Source organism: Uloborus diversus, chromosome 4 (assembly GCF_026930045.1).
Source record: "Uloborus diversus isolate 005 chromosome 4, Udiv.v.3.1, whole genome shotgun sequence".
Taxonomy (NCBI): Eukaryota; Metazoa; Arthropoda; class Arachnida; order Araneae; family Uloboridae; genus Uloborus; species Uloborus diversus.
This window is the reverse complement of record NC_072734.1, coordinates 182,428,651-182,447,640: the sequence shown is the minus strand read 5'-3', so window position 1 is coordinate 182,447,640 and position 18,990 is coordinate 182,428,651.

The window sequence follows — 18,990 nt, the reverse complement described above, 5'->3', positions numbered from 1 at the left end:
ATGTTTGCATAAGTCACAAAGATGAGCAGCTTCATCGTCCTCATCCTCCTCTCATGCACACGATCAATGGGCCTATTTCTTGCATTCGCAGCACCTAATAAATCCTTCTTTCGATTGGGAATATAAATGTCCACAGTAAAGGCATTCGACATCAGAAGGCTCAGACGACGATGAAGACTCGGATGGTTTCCCTTTAAGTACAGTTTTTTGTTTTTAATTTTCCAGTCTGTATTCTTTTGTTTTTATCTTTTGACTGGCCAACTGTCATTGCTGTACGAGTTGATGGGGTAAATGAAAAAATGTCATCCAAATCCCTTTTTCACGTTTCGTTTCTTCTTTTTTTCCTCGCTTTTCTCCTCTTCCTGCTTAGATTTTTCCATTCTCTTCTCTTTCCTCTCCTTAGATTTTTTTTATTTTCTTCCGTTCCTTTTGAGCCTTCACCACAAAAGATCCTTTCTTTTAGTCCGCAAGATGGTTTCGTTCTTCCAAAGAAAAATTAGTTTTCATTGGGCCCAATGGCTTAACTAGATCTAAACTTGTGGTTTAATTATTTGAATAAATTTTTCCAGTTGTCGAAACCGTAAAAACACCTCTGTCCAATTGCTGTTATTTAGCTTCTTTCACTTTTCTATGAAGTGTAGCCAGTGGTTATTATAAGTTCGGGATGCTTTCTGAAATCCCATTTCTCCACTCACTATGCATTCAATGGCATGTTGCATCGATTCTAGTTACCAAATTCCCATGTTCGTCTTTCTTTTCACGATCTTAGGAAATCTCAAAAGAAAAAAAAAAACAAATCGCAATACATGTGGGGTAAGATGAGATAGTATTCCATCATGCCCCTAGTATAATATCTCGTCTTGCCCCACTGACGCCATTTGGCGTGTTCACTGTCGACTGAAGTTCAGGTTATAAATAAAATTGCATTAAATCACTGTAAATTTATCCTTTAGAGTTGCGGATTACGATTATAGGAGAGTACAAACGATTAGTAAAATCGTACTCGCCAAACTACACTTGGAAATGTGTTCCAACAAAATAAGAGCACGGCGAAGCGCACGAAAATTGAGAGAAAAACTTTATGCACTGCAAATGCAGTGCACAACCTGGTTGATTCGATCAACGTGGTTTCTACTTCTCCCAACGCAACTACTTGACTACTTTTCCGCTAGATAATAGCACCCACCTTGCTAGGAGCTTCAGTATTTCATCTTACCCCGATATTCCATCTTGTCCCACCTTCCCCTATCTGGTCATATGGAGCTAAAATGCTTAAAAATATATTTATTTGGAGAAGCGATCTATGTGGTTCCAAACTAGGAGACTTGTCTTTTAATGGGGGCTTACATATATATATATATATATATATATATATATATATATATATATATATATATATATATATATATATATATATATATATATATATATATATCCCTGTCACACTGTTGATACTTGAATAATCTAGTTAGAAAACTTTAAATTAATTTTTGTGTAATGAATAAATTTACGCATTTTCACCTTAAGTGCATATTTATCAAATTTAAGCTTCAAAATACATAACATGTCAGTTTAGTTTTTTTTTTTTTTTTTTTTTGTTTCTTCCCTTTGTCTAATACATTTTTTTTTTGTGAAACGAAATTTTTCTCGTTTAATTTAATATATTTTAGCGATAATCTTTGGAATTGCCATAGGGAGGGCGGCCCAAAGCGTGTAGGCCTTCGTATGTTCTTGCATGGCGTGTCTACGGCGACGTATACCTATGCCGTGTTTAACCGAACACCCCCCCCCCCCCAGTTTTAATCAATTCCAGTAAAGCAGCAGTGAAGCGGCATGGCGCAACCAGGCTTAAAATTAAAAAATGATAGATTTCAAAAAAAAAATGAGTGTTTTCAAGTTGTGATTAGTCGAAGACCATCTTTTTTTTTTTATTGTCAATAATATTACGTTATTCTGACACCATCCACCTACAAACTTAACTACGATGGTCATTCCGTTTTTTTTTAAATTATTAATTTAAGGTTATAATTATTAAAATAAAAAACGTGCTTTTGGGCAAAGGGGCTTGTCGGGCAAAGCGGGTATAGGATTAAATTATGTATTTATTTATATTTTCTTGACACATGTGCTGACTTAGATTTTCTATTTCAATTGAATAAGTATAACCCTAAAAAGTTATTTTTTATGATGTCAATTAATTAGTCTATTAATTAAATTAGTTATTTCTTCATGTTTTATAAACAAGTGTACTGACTTTAAAGTGGAGAAGTACTTTTTTGTATATTTTTTTTTAAATGGCAGGTAGCTAATCAACTAACTTAATCATTTATAACTTCATATTTGATTGGAAAATGTATCAAATCACAACAAATTACAATTAGTTAATCTTACTCGCTTTAGGCCCCCTTGTAGGGCAAAGCGAGTTTTTCAAGTGCTTGTTATGTTTGAAAATAAATAAATATTGGGTTTGAAGTAATACAAAAATCACTTTGTATTTTGATGTTCAAGAACCCTGCTAGGAAACAAAACCGAAATTGCTGCGATAAAAATCCAAAAACTACAATTTTTGAGTATTCTGCGAAAACCTACCTCCTCTATGCCGTGGAGAAGTGATAGTTCTTTCCTTTAAGTACATCAGGGATCGAGAAAACGTTGTCGGGGATCTTAATTTTATTTGAACACGCATTATTTATTTACTTTGAAAATATCTAAGTTTACTGTTAAAAATACCGTCGTCACCCGTCAAAACATTATTATTGAAAAATGCCATCAACCCTATATTTGTTGTGCAGGGTTGGCAAAAACCTGGTTTTTTTTAAAAAAAGCCCATGGACCCAGGGTTTTTTGGGTTTTTTTTAAATAAAACCCAAAAAAAACCCAACTACAGTTGGGTTTTTTAAAAGAAATGTGTGTTTTTTTGTCTTTTTTTAGGGAAAATGTGGGGTACTTGAGCATATTGTAGCGTAAGTATATGGACAAAGTGCAAAAATTGTCTTCGCGGAAAAAAAGCTGGAAAACTAGTTAAAATTCAGCATTTTCTGAAGAAAAGTATGAAAGACGAAAAAACCTAAGTATGGTGAAGTTTCGGATTTTTTAATTTTCATTATTACCAACAGTTAAGGCAAAGTTACTTCTCGAGTGATAAAATCTATTGTTCGTTTTTAATTACTACGTTTTTTTTTTTTGCATTTTACTTTATTGTATTTATTTTGTTATGCAAAACTACTGTAGAACCTCAAGTAGTTTAAATCCCTTTTTACTGAATTCCAGCTTAATCAAGACATTTCTTTAAATTTTATGCGGAATGTTTTTCTATTTCTGTGTACAGAGTTAGAAATCTTCAACTTTTTCGTAAGATAATGAAAATACTGTACCTGTTCTGTCGACCGTTTGAAAAATCTGTTTATTTCTAAAAAATATACCTTGTGTTTATTCGAGATTTGTGATGCGTTGGTTAGCAGAAAATAATTCACATGAAAGCCTTTTAATTAGATTAGTTTCCTCTGTACACATATTGAGAAAATCAGACGTGACAGGACTTGGTCGAGATAATTTGAGTTATTTATTGACCAGTTAAAGAAAAAAGTTAAATCCATTTATTTAAAATCTTTGAAGTATTTTTTTAATGCCGTTAAGAGTTGAGAAATACTATTAAAGTTCAAAATTCATTTTTTATGTTTATTGTCTGCGGTAAAGAACAAATAAGAAAGAAGTTTTAATTGTGAAAGTATTTAAATTAATTATTTTTTTAAAGAAAAATTTTCAGAAAATTTTAAAAAACCCAAAAGTGGGCTAAATAATGGGTTTTTTTTAAATGGGTTTTTTCAAAAAAACCCATTGGGTCCAACCCAATTGGGTCCAATTCGGCCAACCCTGTTCTTGTGCTATTGCTTGAGAAAAGTACAGATCAGGTAAATGTTGTAGTATCAAACATTTTGGGTGATAATTTACCAATAATTCATGCACTTATGCTTTTTAAGAAAAATATCTTGAACGCACAATGTTTGATTCGGTAGTTAGTACCATGCCATATTCGTGCTATAAAAATGTTACGAGGTGGAAGAGTCGAATAAAGCATGTCATTACTGCATACAATATTTTAACTTAATTATTTTTTACCATTCAGACATTCTAGGTTGCTCTTTATTTAAAATCTACAAATAACTTTCAAAAATTCTTATTGAATGTTGCATTGAACTAGATGGTTTCCTTTGCAATAAAATACGCCACGGTTATGATCTTACTGTTACACTAATGTTTGATTTTTGAAGCAAATCTCTTCTTTGGTGGGTACGTATGTCGCTTTGAAAAGTATTACGTAACGTTTAAAAACCTGCAGTCAAGAAATAATCTGAAAGAATTTCTATGGATTTAGGTAATTAAAACATGGGAGACAAGTACAATTGAAAGCATATTACCACATCAATAGTCACTCTTCTTCTTTACTAATAATAAAGCTGAAAGTCTCTCTGTCTGGATCTCTCTCTCTCTCTCTCTCTATCAGGATCTCTATGACGCGCATAGCGCCTAGACCGTTCGCCTGATTTTCATGAAATTTGGCACACAATTAATTTGTAGCATGGGGGCATGCACCTTGAAGCGATTTTTCGAAAATTCGCTTTTGTTCTTTTTCTATTCAAATTTTTAGAACATTTTACTAAACAAATTATCATAACGTGGACGAGTAAATTTCCAAATTTTCATATCGTGGAACCGTAACATGGTCGAGCAAATTGGTGAGAAATTCACCATCCATTATTTGTAAACATACAGGCGAACCGAATGACCTTTTACTTTTCTACTACGGGCAAAGCCGTGCGGTATTTATTATAGAAGCTGAAGACAAAATCCAAGAGGTTGGAAGCAAGTCTATGAGCCTAACAAATAAGTGTAATATTTACCAATTTGCCAACAGAAAAACACGTACACACACAGCACAAAACCTAGTTATAATTTTGACTATATGTCACCTTTCAAGATGTTAGACGAAATCTCTGCATCCAACGAAATATGATTTGTCAGTCTGGCCATTTAGTCACTGAGTTGAATCAAAATTTTGGTGAAAGTAAAAAATTTACCGAATGGAATCATTTCAATTAACAGGTTACAGTGTTAATCCTCTTGAATACCCGTGAATAACTGGTACTTTGGTGAAACGTTGAACCTTTATTTTAAATAGTAGTTTTCGTCACAATAATACAAGTCAAAAAAAATGTTTCAGATACAAAACTGCGGATCTATAGAGACATCAAAATCATTATATTCTAAGCAAAGAACAAAACAAATAAATCATCTTATGTTCTACATTATTTTTCTCTTTCAGACAAGAATGACATTAAAAAAAAAAATCTTTCTCTGATATTACTTTTATTTTTCAAAAGCGAGTTTGCTTTTATAATTGTAATTGATTATATTTCTTCTCAAGCCGTCCGTTACAGGATATTATACTGTCAGCGCACTTTTTTCTTTGCCTTTCACACGCGATTGATTTAAAATATTTTCAAATTTTCTAACAAATTTTCCTTCCCGTGAAACACAAAATTGATTTCGGAAGAGCTTTTAGTCCATTATCGGTTGTAGCTAATGGCCTTATCGAGTAAAGATAATGATATCCTAAAACTTTTTTTATAAGTTTCCTTTCATGTTTGGATGAAGCTTCTATCTATACAATATAGAATTATGAAGGCAAAAAGAGAAACTAAATTGATATTTTCTTCACCTTTAAACTTTATTGCTGCAGCAGTATCAAAACGTATTATTTAATTAATTATTTGTCACATTATATACTTAACACATTAGTGACTTTTAAACGTTCTGAATAGCCAAAATTTGTATTGTGTAAATTGATTTTTTCTTTCTTTTGTTTTCTCTTTGAATTAAAGAGTTTCAATTGGTCTCAGTTGTTAACAAACGCTATAACGTACTCGATATGGTTAGAAGTTTTCGTTAAAACTGTGTTGCCATTTTGCTGAAGAGGCATTACTTGCTTTAAAAATTTAATTTTTGCTATTTTTTTCAAAATTTAACTTAGCACTCGAATTGTTCAGTACAAAATCTTTACTAATAATAAAGCAGAAAATGTGTATGTCTGGATCTCTATCTTTTACGCGCCTAGTTTCGCGCCTCAACCCGTTGGACCGATTTTCATGAAACTTGGTGAGCGAATTACCACAGCATGGACGAGCAAATTGCCAATTTTACGCTACGGGCAAAGCCGTTCAGATACCTTTAATACGTAATAAAGTAAACATCATTCCTTGAAATATAAATATCGAATGATTTTTCTGTTGCATGTTATCTGGTATTTTCTTTTTACGCATTTTATGTAGAAATTAAACTTTTTAAAACTGAAACTATCTTTTGCATCAACATTCACACATCATTTTCTTGTTTAAATGTTTCTACATGCCCCAGCAACATGCTTTTGGCATCCTTCTTGCTCATTCTTATGCTTCAAAATGGCCTGAATCCAAATATAATCACCGTTTTCCCTCTCGTCCTCCCATTTTTTCGGAAATGGCAAACGAGCCGTCTTTAAAGTATTTGACTGTTTCATAACTTTTTTTTTGAAAAGGAAGGGAGCATTATATGAGCCGTTAACATTCTTCAGATGGCCTAAAGGGATGAAAAATTCAAAATGGGGACTACTTATAACATATTTGTTTGAATTATATGGGTATTTCACAGTACTTATTTTTACATCCTTTTACAAAAAAGAAAGTAAAGAAAAGAAAAACTCAAAAATCAACCGTAATTATTATTTTACTTAACCCCGAATGAATGTTGAGGTTTTTTTTTTGACTCGACCATACGTGTATAAGTGCCTAAGAACGTATAGACACGCGAAGTATCCATAATGTCGATTCCCGAGTTAATTGCAACGAGTTTTCTCGTGACGTCTGTATGTAAGTATGTGTGTATGTGCGGAGGGGCGTATGTGCGTATGTATATCGCATAACTCAAGAACAGTATGTCATAGAAAATTGAAATTTAGTACGTAGACACCTAATGGGGTCTAGCTGGGCACCTCAACTTTTGGTTGCATTCGAGTGTTTCTAAAGGGGTCTTTTCCCCCTTTATTTTGGGGGGGGATCATTGTTAATTTTGATGTAAACTTAAGTGGTATTATAATTTGGTGGACACTCGGCGATATATCGCCAGTCTTTTGGTCGCCAAGTTTTGTCTCCAAGTTGGCGACAAATTTCGCGGATTGTTTTTAAAAATCCGGTTTCAACTTGGCCACTGTTGGTGATATTTAGAGATTAAACTATTGAATAACATTACAAATGCCAATAATGGGGAAATTACATTAAATTGGAGTAAAAGGAAATCATTTGATGCACACATTAGCTCGTTTTACTTTCATCATCAAAAATATCATTTTAATTTTTTTTGTGTGTCTAATAGGGGAAAATTGCTATCAGTGAACCGGTTCCATGACCGCAAAGGTGTTTCCCCCACCAGAGCTTGCGTAGGCGTGGAGTCCGTTTCAGTGAGTACATTTGTCTAGAAATAGTCTAATGCAGAGTCGTCAATGCGCTAGATTTACCACATCATATTATTTAACATCCAAATGAGAGTTTAACTACTCATTTTCTTTTTTTTTAATTTTTGGCATTTTTATTTTGTTGCAACATGCTTCGAACATAACTAAACATCGAAACGGAAACATTGACCTAAAAGAGTGCATTTTTAAGTACAATACCCTATATTTCATGTTTTGTCATGAATCGCCATAGCACTAACAACTACTACAATATTCAAACTGACACTGTTGCTGCGATTAGACCGCTAGGTGTTTCCATAAATTGACAACCTAACAAAGTGGTTCATTTATAGACATTTGAAAATATTAGTGTAATCTTTGATATTTTTTTTTTTTTTAAATAGAGTCGGGGGGGGGGAGAACTGGTCCATGGAGGTAAAGTGGTCATAAATCAGATAAAAAGCTATATATTCAAAATGAATTAAAGGCTGAGGCTCTTTTGACTTAAATCATCAACATTAATGACATTTTCACAGCTATATGAGTACAACGCGAAGGTTCCAGTTCCGTAAGATTTAGTTTTTTCCTATGAACTAGCTCTGCAAAAGTGCAGTTCAACATAAATCCCCCCCCCCCAAAAAAAGCAAAAAAAAAAAAAAAACACACATAACCGTGGCGATAACGTCTCATTTACCCTATTCGTAAATGTGTGTTTTGAAGGAAATATGCATACAAAAGCTAATTCCTTTTCCTTCATTTTTTTATCATTAAAAGTTTGTAATTTTTTTTTTTTATTTTTAGAAATATCATATTTGCTATCTAGCATATTGTCATGGCATGCCATTAATGATAATGACCTGGAATTGCTTAATATACACAATAATAAATACTCAAAATGGTTTCACTTAAAGTTAAATTTTCTGTTAAAAATAAGATTGTATTTATCTTACATATAAAATTTATCACAATACAAATGCTGAAAAAAAGCGTAATGTGTCTTAGAATTATTTCTAAATGTATGAAAAGAAAAGAGCAACATTTTTGAGAAAATCCCCTTCCTTATGATATAAAGTTTGAATTAATCTCTTTAGTAACTGAGATTTGTGATCAGATAGTTTCTTTTACATCTTTATAATTATCAACGCCTTCTTTTTTTTTTTCTTTGATTTGATTTTTTATAAACTTATAAAAAATGAGATGAAAAAACGTTTTTGCAATTCGCGAAAAAAATTAATTCCATATCATTTCTGATCTCAAAAGCATACTAGTTTCAAGCAAACGTGCTAGGAAGGAACAGCTTATGTAAATGTTGCGTAAAAAATATATGTTTTATGATCTTGCAATATCTTAGCTTTTTTACTCAAAATAACTTTCATTAGAATCTAAAAAAAAGCAGTTTATCTCTAATAATTATAATCTTAAAAATGCACTTTTTTATCTGAAAAGTTGAAAAAAAAAAAAAAAAAAAGCATCTTCACGGTACGACTTTTTTTACTGTTTTTATTTTATGTTAACAAAAATATGATAAATCGCAAAATTTTAACGAATCTACATGAAACGGAAATTGTTTTGTGCAACATAAAAAGGACACATATTTAACGCGCAGTTTCATAACATTTAACATTTCTGAAAAACAATCACAAATTTACATGATCTACTCTTTTGTTTTTATTCCAAGTTTCCCATGGATTTAAGAAGAAACTTAACCAGAGTGACTGTTATACGGACGGAAGAGAATGATAGCTGTGAAAATGTTTATAAATTGAGTTTAGTGCGGTGCATGGATTTGACTAGCTGTTTATGTTTTCTTCAGGTGCATTAAATGCTCGAAGTTCACAATCAATCTTTAACTCTTGGAGCCGTGCACCAAAAAAGGCCTTAAGACCATCCCTAGACTTCCGACTTCTGAAATGGTGACTGTACACAGACGGTTCATCAGACTTAAACTGTGACAGAGCAGGTGCTGGCATGTTTTACATAAACCCCGACGGTAGCAGTTCAAATTACAAACTCCCTATGGGAAAGATTGCCTCAATGTTTACACGTGAGCTCGTGGCGAAAAGAAAAGCTCATTCCCTCTACAATTCACCACAATGTTCTCCATCTGATGACACTGTCATTTTTTCAGATTGCAAGTCTGCATTATAAGCCATACTGACAGGCAACACTTCTTTAAGTCAAGAGATTAACGTCGCTCTAAACAACAACGTTAAAAGGGCAAGAAGTGCATTTTGCAGTATGTTTTAGCCCATGTAAACGAAACCAGAAATGAACAGGCTGACTCTCTGAATAAAGAAACCAGAAATCTAGACACCACCGAATCGTTAATCACACATGCCGACCCAAACATAGACAGCCCTTTCTCTCGCGAGGAAAAATACCTTACTGCATAGCTCAAATGCTATTGAGAGATCGCCATCACAAGACCCAGGACTGGGCATCTAAAAGGCATGGAAATATTACAGACGAGTCTAGAACATACGATTCAGTATGTCCGCACTGTCCATCTGCACAACTAGAACATCAACATATCTCCTATTCTTCTGCTATGGCTTCGGCCCTTTTCAGAATCGGCATCAACTGGACCCAGGACATCAATTTCTCCAATCATGCCGAAGAAGTGGCCAAAGCTGTACTTTGTACCTTTGGCTCCATCTAAACTTTTTGCACTATAAGTTACTTTTAAATAAGTTACATAAAACATTTTATATTTTTTTTCTTGCTACCTAATGGGACTGCGTTACCACCTCCCTCCGATTTGGCATCTAGTCCTACAAGCGCCACCAATAAAGGGCGAATGTCAACGTCTTAAAAGTTACTGCTTTAAAAGAAAATAAAAATTAACACCTATCAGTACTTATTTAAGGTCAACTTTCAGTCAAACCAGTATATGTAAAATGACAGATGTGTAAAACTTATATGAGGTTACTTTAAAAGAAGTTACATAAAACCTTTCCTAAAAATTGATGTATAAAAAAAGGAAAAAAAAGTACCTATCAGTACTTCATTTAGGATTCTATTTCAGTAACGCCATCAAAAATGTAAAATGACAGTAGTGAAAAAGTCTTATAAAGTTACTTCCCAACAAGTTAAATAAAACGTTTCATAAAAGCTGCTATTGCAAGAAAAAAAAAAAAAAAAAGAGATAAATTATCTGTCGATCATTTTCCCAGAAAGTCCACCAATGTGATTGCGAATATGAGACGGAGTCTCAGTCAGATTGACTTTGGGGTAAAGGAGTCGGTTTCCGAGTCTAAAAATCTGAAGTTAGGGCGAGGACTTCTGGAGTCGATCACTTTCAGTCCGACCCTTGTTACAACAAGTTTTATAAAAATTTCAATAAGATTTTATGCATAAGATTAACAAAAGAACCGATGTTTTTTTTTTCAAATCCTTGTCTTGAATTAGGAAGCTCTTATAATCTTAAGTTTTTTCCAGATTTTATTGTTGAAAACCTTCAACTATTCGAAACTATGGTGGGATGACTTACACCACTGTCACCCTAACCACGACACATATGTTTACGCTTGAGACTCATTTAAACTCCTATAAGCGTATTCCGCTCGCTTTTGGCGCCCATTTAATGTGTGCTTACACTACAGAAATAGCGAAATCTCAATTCCAAAGCCCTTTCAACAGTAACTCTGGGAGCACTTCCAAGCGCATTTCCTTTCTTTTCGAAGCTGAATAAAGTGTTGATAAAAATCTTTCGACACGAAAAGGATATTGAGTTTTTCGAATCAAACACCATCCCCCGGATTTCGTCCGTGAAAAGGAATTCATCTTCTGGTTGACCTCTGCGTAGGCGGAATTCATATTACGAGAATATGGGAATGCTTTTAGAAAAGAAGTGTAACGAATGTTGTTTGCAGCATGGAAAAGATGAAAACTTTCGATTGGTTAGACAGAAAACGAAAATATAAACTATCCTAATGGTAAGAAGCATATATACCTCAAGATTGTTTCAATATTCCGTAAAAGCAGACATATTTATAGCAGCTTATTATTCGCGTTATAAAAATGCATATTTTCGCAAATTGCAAACTAAAATAGCTGTTTACTGGGATTAAAAAATGTGTTTTTTAAAGGTGTACGAGCTTCTGTTGTGTGTTTTATGTCTCATAGCGTAACATTTGCAACTTACAATGAAAAAATATAAATATTTTCTTTTTTCTCTTCGACAACCTGCCATTCTTATCAAAGGTCAATATGTTTCAATCTCAGCTTCTGCAAGGTGACTTAAACTTTTGAAATGCAATACCTTCTTAATTTTGGTCCCAAAGGTTTCTTTTTTTTTTTTTTTGTATTTTGTTTCAATGAAAATTATTTTTCTAAGTATATGTTAGAAGACCTAGGAACTGCATAAAAACTTAAATTTTGCATGTTTTTGCAATTTTCTTTTTCGCATAAAACTTTCGTTGCCTTAATTGTGCATCGCATTTTGACAATTTTCGTAATTGGAGGAATGCAGTTGAAAAACACATTTCTAAAATTGAGGCCTTGAGAAAGGTGAAGGGGGAGGGGGCACGCTATATATATTTAACATTGCATGTTCCCGAAGTATTATATCATTATTTTTTTCTAATAAAAAATAGGAGCTTAAGCTTATCTATGGGTGATTAAGAAATTTTCCTTGAAAGTCCTAAATAATTTTGTTACTAATACGTCGAATTTACCATATTTATCAGAAAAAAAAGCAAAATTTTTTTTCACATAGTTTTAATGCGGAAAATTAAAAATGTGTTTAAACTTTAATGCACAGTTTCACTCACAATTCCCGACCGTTCTCGAGATGACGTGAAAAATGACAGTCAGACACATAGAAATTTTAATGGAGTAGATGAGTGTTTCATTTCATGAATCACTAACCAGTACCAGGAATCGCTAGCTTCTTAAAGTAAACTTCGTACCAAGTAGTTGCAGATTGCTATTTCATATAGGTATCAGTAAATTTAATAATTAACATTAAGAGTCCCAACTAAGGATATATACTCAATATAACTATTCAATACTTAGGCATAATTTTTATAAGTATATTGTTGCTGATGTTTTCGTGTGGCAGCTAGGGTGGCAATTTGGGAAGCGCTGCTTCACTTTTCCAACTGGACCGTAATTTGGTGGGAATTCGGACTTCCGCAGTACACACATGCTATAAGTACTCGTATTATGGGGTGGGCAGCCATATCCCGACATCACATTCTCACAAAAGAAGGACAAGGACAGGAGAGAGAAAGTGCATCCATGTTCGAGCCGTGATTCGAACTTGGTACCTCCCCATCACAGTCAGACTTCTCTGACCACTAGATAGGGCTGAAGGCTATAAGTGTATTCATATTTTTAATTACAATAGATTTACTATTTTAAAGCAAGCTAAATGATCATTTTTATTCTCTATACATTTCCATGCCTTTATCTTGTATCCGACCGCCTTTGAAAGTAATATTCGCTTATATTTATTAGGTCATTGTTTAGTCGATTAAAAAAATATAATTAAAAAAATGTTGTTCATATTTTGGTTAAGAAATTAAAATGTCAGGAACTAAAATATAAAGGGTGGCATTTGTAACAAAAACCTAAACGCAAAATACACAATAATTTATAACAAAGTTAATGTAAAGTATATGACAAGCTCTGATACAGGAAAAAAAAGCTTCCCTTAGAATCTAAACACAACTTTCAATGTTTTCGAGCTCCGAAGGTTTTTGGACGTGACGTGGATATAAAGATTTTTTGTATGAAAAGGTAACGTGAATTTTATTTTTATTTTCTCGAAACGAATTTTTACTTCCAGTTGAGCATGAGATCAGGAAAGTTGCTTTCACGATGACTGAATTTTAAATTTTAGACCCGTCGTTTTCTATCTCCTGTCTTCTCTGTCATATTTTTTTTCACAACAACACGATAAAATCGGCTTCGAAAATAAAAAAGTGCATTGTAGTGTAATGTGAGATAAGTGCAATGCATTTACTGTGAAAAAGTTAATGCATCTTAAGGATCATTCTCTCTCTCTCTCTTTTTTTTTTTTTGAGTTAAAGTGAAGAATTGATCTTCATGTATTTTATTTCAAGCATGAATGTAATGTAAATAAAAACATAGTTTAAGCTTTGTACTACATTTATTAAACACTGTGACACTTATTTAAGCTGATTATTTCAAACTAATTAGTTGAAAAGGATGCAATTCGTGTTCATGTGTTTTAAGCTTTAAAAACACGTGTTTTAGCTATTGTGCATACAAAAGTAAAAGTAAACACTAAAAGTACTTATTTTCGCATGGCTTTGACTTTCACGATTCTAGAGAGCCCATAGTTTCGCGAAAATTTAAGCCTAGCAAAATATTTAAACTTGGTATAAAAAACCAACTTTTGATTATGTTTATATGAAATTTGCGAAAGTTTCAGCTCGCGAAGTCATTGATATCTTCATTTTCGTAAAAATTACCGCTCGCGAAATCGATTGCTTTTACAAGACGTAAGTATTGCATCACTGGTCAGGACCGTATCACTGGTCAGGGTGTTAGGGTTCAGCCCCCCCCCCCCCGACCCGAAAAGTTCGGTTTGATCGTTAAATGTTCGTTTAAGTTAAAAAAATTCCTGAAAATATTGTTTTAAAATCTTATTATTTATATGTATATTAATTGCATAAAACGCTTTCATAATAGAAAACCCGACGATTTGAATATTAGCACAAATAGCGCAATGCTCCGAATGAAAGTTTTTAAACCCTCCCCGAATTTATTTTCTGTTTACGGCCCTGTCACTGGTACTTTTTACAGAACATAATTGGAGGGATAAAAATGACACCTCACAATGTAGATTAAAGGAAGTATGCATAATATTACAGAAGTTTTTAGAAACTGACATTTGTGGATATCTACGTTCGAAGACACAATAGTTCAACGGAAAATAGTACTATATACATGTTCAAAATGAAAAAGAAAACATGTGTCATTAATTAGTCGCTGTAGACAATTGAGATATATGTTTTGCAAAAGACATAGATATTACAGAGGCTGTTTTTATTTTTCAAGGAGCGCATCTTAGTTTTCGAATTAAAAAAAAAATGTTAAAACCTCTTTCTCCTGCTACTCATTACTTAAACAAGATATTTGTTGTGCTTTAAATTTTAATTATAACTAGAAAAAGTTCAACCTTTCATACAACATTTTTTACTTCATTTGAAAAAAAAAAATCCCAAACGCAGAAGCAGCTTCAAAAACGTTTTCGACAGCGAAATATTAAAAAAAAACTTTATTTATTCTAGAACTTTTTGCTCATTTATTTCAAATTGAAATTTTTCCTTTCCTTGCGTTTAATTAAATTTACATTCACTTTCCTTTCGATATAATTGACTTTTTTCCAATTCTGAGCTCTAGAGGGTTATTAGTTTCAAATCAAACATTTAAGAATTTCATTTTTCTTCCAAGCTTAACGCAATTATTTGCATATAAAATTTCTAAGACTAAAACTTTTCTTTTGTTTGTTAATTAGTACAGATTAAATATAGTTAAATATGCTCACAGCTTACACCTTTTTGCTTCTTGGCATAATTTACACGTTAAAACTAAAGCATAGTGGTGTTAAGTAATTGCTGATAAAACATAATTTCTATTTGATGCAGCCCAATAACGATGTCGTTGTGTACTTTACTTTTTCTGGAGCCTTAAAGAAAGTCGTTCTGTTATCAAGACAGAAATCTACTCGTCGGATTGAATCCGATTCCAACCTAATTCCTCGCTAAATACCACAAGAGAACCATCATTAATCATCGACAGCTGGAGTCCTTCATCAGTGCATTTAAGCGGCTTACATCGTCCTCACTGGAATCAGGAGTACGATTAGATATCGAGAATGAATGCAGTATCTGATGTTAAGATCTAAATGTTAAATGCACTGAATTGATTTTACAGAAAAAATATAGGTTTTTATTACATAGTTTGTATAGAAAAATTGACCCTTTGTCAGCTCTTGACAAGTGTGGATGATTTATTTTCCTTATCGCAATAAGTATTTTAATCTTAAAGTGCTTAGCTTTACCCCTTATATTAATAAAAAATATTTATACCAGACCAGTGTATTTTATAAATCAATAAAAAAATATATAGAGCACTGAAAAAAAGGGTTTGATCGAAACTTATTCAAACTAATATTATTTAAACTTTATTCTGTTATATATTCACTGTATTACTCACGTATTTTTGTAATGAATAAGAAGCTCCTTTAACGTCGTCTATGTCGTCCCTTTTTAGCTAAAAAATAAAAATCGCTTTGGTTAGTACTTCTTTATGTACATTAAAATACGCACTAACAACAGAAGCTCATCGATGTCGGACTTCATACTCTAAGTAAGACCCTCGGTTCATTTTGCAAAATACGTTTCGCTTACTTAACATCTTAACAAGTAAACGGTAAACACCGAACTTTTCGGGATCACCGCTGCTGAACTGTAGTCAGTTAACTGTGAGTAGTGTTTGAATGTTTGAGTTGTGGGAACATGCAATGCAATCGGCGTTTTAATCGGCGGATCAAAAATATATCGAAACTTGCGTTTACATATTTCGATCAAAAAAAAAATGTATATCATTAAGAAAAATAGCCTGGAACTAATTTTGTGTTCGTAATCTACTCCATTTCATTCAACTGAATATAAGCTAGGTTGTGTCAAAAGTAATTCTCTATGTTTTCCTTCCAACGTTATAAGTTTGATTTAAAATTATAATTTTAGATATTACTAAAAAATATTTCAATAAAAAGGAAACATCAATGCTGTTAAACAGTAAAATTTAGCAAAATATAGTACAAGCGTATTTCTTTAAGAAAATGATCCCAATTTTTACTTCCTTTTACAAAAGAGAAAGTATTGTATTCGCGAAAAAATTTTCACTCAAAAATCGACCTTAATTTACATTTTGCTCACCCCGGAATGAATGCTGAGATTGTTTTTAACTCGAGCACACGGGGGGTGGATAAGTGCCTAAGAACGTATAGACACGCCAAATATACATTTTGACGATTACCGCGAAAAAAACAACGAGTTTTCTCGTGACGTCTGTATGTACGTATGTATGTGCGTATATGCGTATGTATGTCGTATAACTCAAGAACGGTATGTCCTAGAAAGTTGAAATTTCGTACGCAAGACTCCTATTGGGTTCTAGTTGTGCACCTCCTCTTTTGGTTGCATTCGGGTGTTTCTAAAAGGGGCCATTTGCCTTTTTTTTGGGGGGAATCATTGTTAATTTCGATGTAAACTCAAGTGGTGCTATAATTTGGCGGACACTTGGCGATATATCGCCAGTCTTTTGGTCGCAAAGTTTTGTCGCCAAGTTTTGTTTTTTTATTTATTTATTTATTTTTATTTATTTATTTTTTTTTTTTTCAATTTGGTCACTGTTGGTGATATTTAGAGAGTAAACTATTGAATCACATTAAAACATCCAATAATCATACATTAAATTAGAGTAAAAGGAAGTCATGTGATGCACACATCAACTCGTTTAATATATAAAAAAGAACAATTTAACCTTTAGCTGCTTTTACTAAACAGCTTAATCCCAAATGAATCTTGTAATAAAATAACAACAAATAAAATAAACTAAAATAACACAAAAAGGATGGAAAAAACATAAAACCTTGTATGCGTAACGTGTAATAGAGATAAGTTCAAACAATAGAAAAAAAACCTTTATTTGCCGATGGATTGCTAATACTGTAACTTGAGAACAAAGGCTTATTTAATAGAATTAAGTGTTAATCCTCACGTGACGATACCACATGCAAGTCCAGCTTAATGTTTAAACACGTATTAAAGGTTCAGAATGGTTGGGATCGCAAATAGGCATTCGAAATCTAATTCTCCACTTACGGTTGATGTACTACATCCCTAACGTTAATTAAGTTCCCTTCCCATTATTGAGTGCAGAATCACATGTAAGTTATTTAACAAGGATTCCCCACATACCAGTTTTATTGGACTACATACTGTTTAGAAATAATTATATTTATGCATAGTTGTTATTATGACGAAGATAGTTTTAGCAAAAATATATCATATGGTTTATGAAACGGGGAAAGGTATTTTATGCATCAGTTTTACTTTTTATATCACTAGCATTTTTTGTTAATGGATCCATTTTTACTTCCTTTTACAAAAAAAAAAAAGGACGTATTGTATTCGGGAAAACATTTTCACTCCAAAATCGACCTTAATTTCCATTTTACCCACCCCAGAATGAATGATGAGGGTTTTTTCGACTCGACCACACGTGGAAAAGTGCCTAAAAACGTATAGACACGCGAAATATCCATTTTGACGATTCCCGAGTTAATTACAACGAGTTTTCTCGTGACGGCTGTATGTATGTATGTGCGTATGTATGTCGCATAACTCAAGAACGGTATGTCCTTGAAAGTTGAAATTTGGTACGTAGACTTCTAGTGGGGTCTAGTTGTGCACCTCCTCTTTTGGTTGCAAACGGGTGTTTCTAAAGGGGTCATTCACCCATTTTTGGGGGGGAAATCATTGTTAATTTCGATGTAAACTCAAGTGGTGCTATAATTTGGCGGACACTTGACAATATATCACCAGTCTTTTGGTCGCCATGTTTTTTTGCCAACTTGGAGACAAATTTGGCGGGGTTTTTTTAAAATCTGTTTCCATTTGGCCACTGTTGGTGATATTTAGAGAGTGAACTATTGAATCACATTAAAAATGGCAGTAATAGGGAAATGACATTAAAATGGGTTAAAAGGAAGTCAGGTGATGCACATTTCAGCTCGTTTAAAATTAATTGCATTCAGTATTACTAAATGAAAAAATTAGTAATAATAATAAAAACTAATTTGAACAGTGTTTGTACAGCATACAGTGCAAAAAACGATTTTCTGCCATATGTAACGTTGAAAGAGATGTATATATATAGTATAGCTGAATTTTATTTTCTTTAAGCTTGATAAGATGTTTTTAGTATATATTCTTTACGCCACCATTCTTTTGAAAATTTTAATAAGTAAAAATTTGTTTCAATTAAGGATGTTATGCTTTAAAAATGCACAAGCTAAATTGAATCTTGTGTTGCAGAATGTCACTAATTAATATTCTTCAACATTTAAAAAACATAAAAAAAATCATACCGTTAGTTAGACTTCTAACGAAAAATTTACTATCTATGAAATTAAAATCTGATCGATAGTTCCTCACTTTTGAGAGATAATTTTATAGCGGAGACATCGGGATGAAAAGAGGCATAAGGGTGCGAAAGAGCGCGCATTCACTCTTCAACGAGTAAATGTTCAGAGAAAAAATCGTAGAGTATTTTGGTCCTTTCTACGGCAGCGACCAAAGGAAATCCTGTAGAAAGTGTACTTTGGCTTAAGGTGGACCGGGACACAAAAATTGCCATTTTTTTTTCTTTTTCTTTTTTTTTTTTTTTTTTTGTCATTGAAAAAAAATTTTCTTTTTTTACTGCTCAAAATGACGTTTGATTTTTTTTAAAAATCTTAATTG